Consider the following 7,585-nt stretch of genomic DNA (forward strand, 5'->3'; position numbering starts at 1 on the left):
AGTATCAGAGGTGAGGATCATGGGCGGCCGGGATGGCCAGTTATGACCTAATGGCTATGAACGTCGAGACACAATTAAGAGTTGCTACTCTCAACGTTAGGGGCCTTGCAGCTAGACGACGGCAGTATCAATTAAGTCGATTGACGCTTGAGCATGATCTCGATGTTGTTGCCATTCAGGAAACGAAAGTAGAAAGTCGAGATCAGACCGACCGCATGGTCTCTCCATTTTGAGCGCGGTACAATGTATGTGTGTCTCATGCTGTTGGAATGTCTGCTGGTTGTGCACTACTACTTAGAAATTCTCTTGGTATAGTAGAAGAGACTGTAATTGTGTCTAGTACTGGGAGATATATAGTATGTGATTTTACATATAATAACAAAAACTGGCGTTTTGTCTGTGTGTACGCGCCCAACAAAGAGAGTGAACGTAGAGTTTTTTTTTAGAGTCTGAAGTCTTTTGTTAGATGCGACAGGACTGTCATTATGCTTGGAGATTTTATTTGTGTTTGTAACCCTCAAGACAGAGTAAAAAAGACAACTGTAAAAGATCAAAGTCCAATGCTACTCAGCACAATTGTACAAGAGTGTAATCTTGAAGATGTAGGTGTCGTACTATCTGCAGGGGAGCAGTATACACACTTTCAGCACGAAAGCCATGCAAGGCTTGACACAGCCTATGTGTCAATAGACTTAATTCGAATATGTTCGTATTATGAAGTAAAAAGTGTATCCTTCAGTGACCACAGCTTAGTGGTGTTCACTATAGGGCATGAACAAAAGAGGACGAGCTTTAACTGGGACGTATGGAAATTAAATGATAAAATTTTAAAAGACGAATTGTTTGTAGAAGGTGCACAGGACAGCATTAACAAAATGTTAGCTGAGCCCCAAGTAAATGCAATCGAAGCCTGGGAGCGATTTAAGGAAATAACAAAGATAAGGGCCATTGAAAGAGCGAGTGTGCTGTATAGAAGTGAAAAGGAAAAAGAAAAAGAATTGCAATGTCAGTTAGACTTTGCACTGAGTCTAGAAAGTAAAATATCTGGAAAGTACACAAAAGAAATAAGGCAGTTAAAGAATCAATTGGAGGCATAGACATTGAAAAATACAGAGGGGCGATGATAAGAGCGCGTGCAGAAAAACTATTTCTTGGCGAAACGCCTACAAAACGTGCTCTAGGAGACGAAAAGAGGTACGCCAAGCGCAACGAAATTAAAGCGATAACAACTAGTAGGGGAATCGCACGAGAAGGTGAAGCTATTGAGCGGGCATTCGTTGAATACTTTCATGGCTTGCTTGGTCAAGAAGTGAAAGCTGATAAAGGGTTTGAGACTGAGTTTCTGCGTTTGATACCAAAGCTTTCCGATAGCGAAAGAGAACAATGGGAAATGCCGACAAATATTTCCGAGATAGAAAAGGCTATCGACGAGTTGTCTGTTGGCAAAGCACCTGGACCCGATGGATTGGGAGCAGCAATGTATAAGACATTTAGAAGCGTAATATCTGTAGCCTTACATCGTGTTTACACAGAGGCTTTAAGATTAAAGGAGCTTCCGTCTTCATTTCGAAAGACGCACGTAATACCAATACCGAAGACCGAAGACCCTATAAAATTATTGTCCGTGAAGTCTTATCGACCGATCAGCTTAGCCAATGTAGACTATAAAGTGTTCATGAAGGTTCTCGCCAGTAGGTTGCAGATGGTGATAAAATCATTAGTTGGACCACATCAAACTTGTGGAATAAAAGGACGCACAATAAACACCAATGTTCATGTAGCAAGGAGTGTGTTGGAGAGTTGTGATGTGTTCGAGAGCAGAATGGCAATGATGCAATTAGATATGGAAAAAGCCTTCGATCGTGTAAACCATGACATTTTATTTTTGATACTAGAATATGTTAATGTAGGGTCTATAATATTGGAGGGGGTAAAAATGGCTTATAGAAAGTGCTTTGCGCGTATTGTGGTTAATGGGCATGTTACTGAAAGCTTTCAAGTGAGAAATGGCGCGCGGCAGGGTGATCCCATCTCAGCTTTACTATTCGCAATATACATGGAACCTTTTTGTATGAAGATTATTGGGAATGACAGAATAAGGGGGTATCAAGTTTAGAGCACTGCACGGGCCCGGCCGGCGGGCCGGGCCGGGCCGGGTCAGGGATTGTTGGATCGGGCCCGGGCCGGGCTCGGGCCATTGATCTTCGGGCTCGGGTCGGGCTCGGGCCGGAGCCAGGCCCGTATTAGGCCCAGGTCTCATACGTGTCTGTATAATTTCATGTGTACGTTGTTTGGCTTTGTCTTTGTTGTTTTGTGGGGTTTAACTTCCCGAAGCGACTCAGGCTATATGAGACGCCGTCGTTGAGGGCTCCGGGTAATTTAAACCACCTGGAGTGTATTGGCGTGCACAGAAATTACACAGTATACAAGACGTCTACAATTTTGCTCAATCGGTATGCTACACGTAATTTCAAGAAACGCCTAATATAAGTTTCCACAATTATACCGTGTAAGGCAAGCAACGGTAAACTGCCTAGATTAATGTATATAAGATGTGCGCGTTTTTATCTAGAAAAACATTTCGAGTATGCAGCTACGCTCGCATGCCCGCGGCGCCAGTTTCTGCCTGCGTGACTCCGTAGTCTGGTCAACGCTACTTATGAGTCATTAACATCCCAGGAGCTGTTTTTCGTGCAGTTTAAGTGCAAGATGCGGAGCGACTCTTGTCACAGGACGAACGCCGCTGTTGATTTTCCCATTACTAGTCGTGACCAGAGTGTGACTCACAACAGGAGTGATGAGGCTTGAGAAGCGATCCGGGATTCTGGGAATAACCAACACAAACACAAACACACACAGACTGATTAGTATTATTTAAACCACCCTTTATTCAACACACCGTTACTGTACACACGTCTGACACGAGTGTTTCGCTTTAAATAACTTCGCAATGAAAACAAATTTTCACGTAAAAGAAGGCGGGGACCTTGTTTTGCTTAGGCACTGGCTATGCACGAATGAAAGAACTTCTATCTGAGAAATCGCTTCAAAATTCGCTTTCAGAATAAGCCCCCGGCATAATCCGACAACCAAGCCCATCCTCTGGATGTCAGGGGCACGCCGTGAGGGGTTACTGACCGCGTGTTTTACAAACGTAACCCATCCTTAAATACTCAGTTAAACACGTGCGAGTGCGAACTCCCGAACGACACCAACGCGCGTGGACGCAGTCTAGGTTGACATCAGACATGGCATATGCCAGAATTACCGCACATAGCTCCTAAAGTCACGTATACTCACTCGATTCTGCTGAACGTCACCGCAGATGTAAGCAAAGCACGAAAACAGCAAACAGAAATGAGGGTAAAGAGCACTCGGCGGCGGGCGCAATAACGCGCGCCGTCGAAGAGCCTTTCCCGTTGCCGGCGAGGCGTGTCCTAAACGGGCCGGGCCGGGTACGGGCCGCATTTAAGAACACCGGGCCGGGCTCGGGCGGGCCGGAGCATGGCGTTTTCGGGCCGGGCCGGGCCCAGGCCGGAAAAATCGGCCCGTGCAGTGCTCTAGTATCAACTAATGGAAAGTGAAGCCAAAATGTTAACATATGCAGATGACATTGCTGTGTTTTGTCGGGATAAAGAAAGTGTCAGTGAAGTGATACGTGATGTGGTCTCGTTTTGCAAGTTCACAGGTAGTGCAGTAAACTGGGATAAATGCCTAGGCTTGTGGCACGGATCTTGGGAGACCACCCCGCAAAACTACGCAAATATGAGATGGTCAATTTTTTTATTTATTTATTTATTTATTTACAAAATACTGCAGGCTATGTGGCCCATGCAGGAGGGGCAGGGTACAACATAAATACACGTACAGTACAATGCACAATTTGGTATCATAAACAAGTCAGGTAAAGATAAAAACAACTATAAATAAAAATAATTAGGAAATAGTCAGGAAGTAATTCTGTATTGATTCAGTCGAGTCGAGATGATCAAAATGTATCAGGTTCCATTCTTCTATGGTGCGGGGAAAAAAAGAATATTTAAAGAGTTTAGATCTGGCAACATAAGGGGAGAGTGTGAGGGAATGGGAATGACGGGTTTTCCTAGTCTCAGAAAGGGTTATGTAAGGACTGGGATCTATAAAAAATTTACGATTTAACAAAGAATGGAGGAACTTCAGTCGGGATATTTTACGCCTCATTTGAAGTGTGTGAAAACCGTTAGAACGTATAAGAGCAGTTACAGAATCCTCGCGGCTGTATTTAGAAAAAAATGAATCGCATGGCTTTTCTCTGTATTCTTTCAAAAGTATTAATATTGGTTTTGGTGAAAGGATCCCAAATAATGCAGGCGTATTCTAATTTGGGTCTGATAAAAGTGGTATAGGCTAAAGTTTTCACGTCAGGGGATGCATGTTTAAGCTTGTGGCGAAGTAGACATAATTTTCTGAAGGATGAAGAGGCGGTGTTAGAAATGTGGGTGCTCCAGTTGAGGTTGTTAGTAATGGTAACTCCAAGATATTTGTACTCGTTAACTTCAATCAAAGGGTCTTGGCCAATGGAGTATGAAAACTTCAGGGGTACTGTTTTTTTAGTTAAACGCAGGAGCACAGACTTAGAAGAGTTTAGTTTCATGCCCCATTTATTGCTCCACCTAAAAATACTGTTTAAGGCTGCACTAAGCAAAAATTGGTCTTCAACTGTATTAATTGCGTTAAAAATAACGCAGTCGTCTGCGAAAAGACGAATATTTACTGGGGCTTGTATGACATCTACTATGTCGTTGCAATAAATAAGGAATAACAGCGGGCCAAGTACACTTCCCTGAGGGACGCCAGAGGTTACCGAGAAAGAATCAGATTGCTGTCCGTCTATCACAACACGCTGTTTTCGATGCATTAAATAAGCAGATATCCATGATAGGATGAAGCCAGGAAAGCCAAGGAACTGTAACTTGCAGATTAATTTGTCATGAGGAACTACATCAAAAGCCTTTTGAAAATTTAGAAATATAACGTCCATTTGGCCACCTCTGTCAAGAACAGAACCGAAAGAACGTATGACCGTACTCAATTGGGTGATTGTCGAAAGACCCTTTCTGAAGCCATGTTGAAAGGGAGTTAGAATGTCATGCTCATTTAAGAAGTTATTAATGTAGTTCGCAACGATATGCTCAATTATTTTGCAAGAAGATGATAAAATAGAAATCGGACGGTAATTTAAGACTGAAGATGGGTCGCCCTTTTTTAAGATCGGTACAATGCGTGCAATTTTCCAATCAGGTGGAAGTATCGCGGATTCTAGAGAGGCCTGAAAGATTACGACGAGAAATTTACTTAGTGGTTCAGCGTAACGCCGGAGGAAGGAGTTTGGAGTGCTATCAGGACCGACGGCTATTGCTATTGTACCAATGCTATTGTACCAACTAAGTACCTTGGTGCCCCTCTGCAGCATTACAGAGACACAAATGATTATTGGAAGGAGATATGTGAACGTACACGTGAAAAGACTCAAAGCTGGCATGGTAGGGAACTTTCTATGTTTTCTAGAGCGACTGCATGTAATTGGTTCATTATTTGTAAAGTATGGTATGTCCTGCAGTTCCTTTTCATGACAAGAGCAAATGTGCAAAAATTGCGTAGAGTTTTAGCAGTTTTTGTTTGGGGGTCGGTATGGGAGCGTACTAGCCGGACAAACTTATTTCATTCTTCCAGAAATGGTGGTCTAGGATTGGCTCACCTGTTTCTGAAGCAAATAGTGTCAAGATTTATTTTTTTTACGTGACCTATGTAACCCTTTTCTGCGAACATTTATGCAAATTGTACTGTGTAATAGGATTCCTGATTATGTGGTATCAAATGTGTCTGTAAAATGTAACCTGCGTGGATATTTAAGAGAAGTAGTGATGGCATACGGAATATTGAAGGTGCGGTTTTCGACGAACTACTTATCTGATGTAACGAGAAAGCGTCTCTACAGAGATTTACGTGACGTTATGTTACCTCAGCCCATCTACAGAGCGATATATCGTGTTGGCCTCGAGCATGACGTATTTAAGAGGGTAAAAATGATGACCGTACGTGCAAGCGCAAAGATATTCTTCTTCCAGCTGCACAGCGAAACATTACCGGTAAAACCGTGGCTACAAGGGGAGGGTTTCTTCGTCCCGTGGTCGATAGATTGCCTTATCTGCAGAAAACCCGAGACTATCAACCACATTTTTCTTGACTGTTGGGGACGCTGTGTTTCTGTGGGAAATTTTGCAGCGCACCTTGAAAAAGAACTGGCCAATCACGCCATACGGTATTAGATTTTTGGCTACGGAAAATCAAGATGGTGTGCCTTATGACATGTTTATGTTGCTTGCGCTTCACAGCGTGTGGCGAACAAGAATGGCTGTGCGCCATGTAGATGAAGATGCCCGATCTGCGCATGAATATTTCACAAAAAGCATTGTATACATGAGAGATGTGTACAATTCTAGGGACGAACAACCCGAATGGGTGTCGTTATTAGATGAGTTGGCTGTAATGAAGCGCTTTTAAATAAAACCAGTCGCAGCCAGGCTGGTGATTTTAGACTGGTTACGAAGTGCTTGTAAATTTCTGTTATGTGCAAAGGTGGCATTAAAGAAAAAAAAAACGCCGCCGTGGCGCAATTGGCTAGCGCGTTCGGCTGTTTACCGGAAGGTTGGAGGTTCGATCCCTCCCGGGGGCGTCCTTCTGTTTCTCTTTTTTTTGCTTGAAGAGTGTGCTCAAGTTGCCGAACGCGTATGCGACAGCCGCCTCCGTGGCGCAATTGGCTAGCACGTTCGGCTGTTAACCGGAAGGTTGGAGGTTCGATCCCTCTCGGGGGCGTACTTCTGTTTCTCTTTTTTTCGCTTGAAGAGTGTGCTCAAGTTGCCGAACGCGTATGCGACAGCCGCCTCCGTGGCGCAATTGGCTAGCGCGTTCGGCTGTTAACCGGAAGGTTGGAGGTTCGATCCCTCCCGGTGGCGTTGTTCTGTTTCTCTTTTTTTGCTTCTTTTTAATAATAGCTTTTGAAGAGTGTGCTCAAGTTACCCAACGCGTATGCGACAGCCGCCTCCGTGGCGCAATTGGCTAGCGCGTTCGGCTGTTAACCGGAAGGTTGGAGGTTCGATCCCTCTCGGGGGCGTACTTCTGTTTCTCTTTTTTTTTTGCTTGAAGAGTGTGCTCAAGTTGCCGAACGCGTATGCGACAGCCGCCTCCGTGGCGCAATTGGCTAGCGCGTTCGGCTGTTAACCGGAAGGTGGGAGGTTCGATCCCTCCCGGGGGCGTCCTTCTGTTTCTCTTTTTTTTTGCTATAATAATAGCTTTTGAAGAGTGTGCTCAAGTTGCCGAACGCTTATGCGACAGCCGCCTCCGTGGCGCAGTTGGCTAGCGCGTTCGGCTGTTAACCGGAAGGTTGGAGGTTCGATCCCTCCCGGTGGCGTTGTTCTGTTTCTCTTTTTTTGCTTCTTTTTAATAATAGCTTTTGAAGAGTGTGCTCAAGTTGCCGAACGCGTATGCGACAGCCGCCTCCGTGGCGCAATTGGCTAGCGCGTTCAGCTGTTAACCGGAAGGTTGG

At 44.4% G+C, this 7,585-nt stretch overlaps 5 non-coding genes across 5 annotated transcripts; all 5 read left to right on the top strand.

Moving 5' to 3' along the window:
• The first annotated feature begins 6,781 nt into the window (after positions 1-6,781).
• Trnan-guu (transfer RNA asparagine (anticodon GUU)) lies at positions 6,782-6,855 on the top strand. The gene has a single exon. It is a non-coding gene; the product is annotated as a tRNA-Asn (tRNA).
• Positions 6,856-6,921: 66 nt separating this feature from the next.
• Positions 6,922-6,995, top strand: Trnan-guu (transfer RNA asparagine (anticodon GUU)). Its single transcript has one exon. It is a non-coding gene; the product is annotated as a tRNA-Asn (tRNA).
• Positions 6,996-7,079: 84 nt separating this feature from the next.
• On the top strand, positions 7,080-7,153 carry Trnan-guu (transfer RNA asparagine (anticodon GUU)). Its single transcript has one exon. It is a non-coding gene; the product is annotated as a tRNA-Asn (tRNA).
• Positions 7,154-7,221: 68 nt separating this feature from the next.
• On the top strand, positions 7,222-7,295 carry Trnan-guu (transfer RNA asparagine (anticodon GUU)). Its single transcript has one exon. It is a non-coding gene; the product is annotated as a tRNA-Asn (tRNA).
• An 81-nt stretch (positions 7,296-7,376) lies between these two features.
• Trnan-guu (transfer RNA asparagine (anticodon GUU)) lies at positions 7,377-7,450 on the top strand. Its single transcript has one exon. It is a non-coding gene; the product is annotated as a tRNA-Asn (tRNA).
• The last annotated feature ends 135 nt before the right edge of the window (positions 7,451-7,585 follow it).

This window comes from Rhipicephalus sanguineus, chromosome 1 (assembly GCF_013339695.2).
Source record: "Rhipicephalus sanguineus isolate Rsan-2018 chromosome 1, BIME_Rsan_1.4, whole genome shotgun sequence".
NCBI classification, from domain to species: Eukaryota; Metazoa; Arthropoda; class Arachnida; order Ixodida; family Ixodidae; genus Rhipicephalus; species Rhipicephalus sanguineus.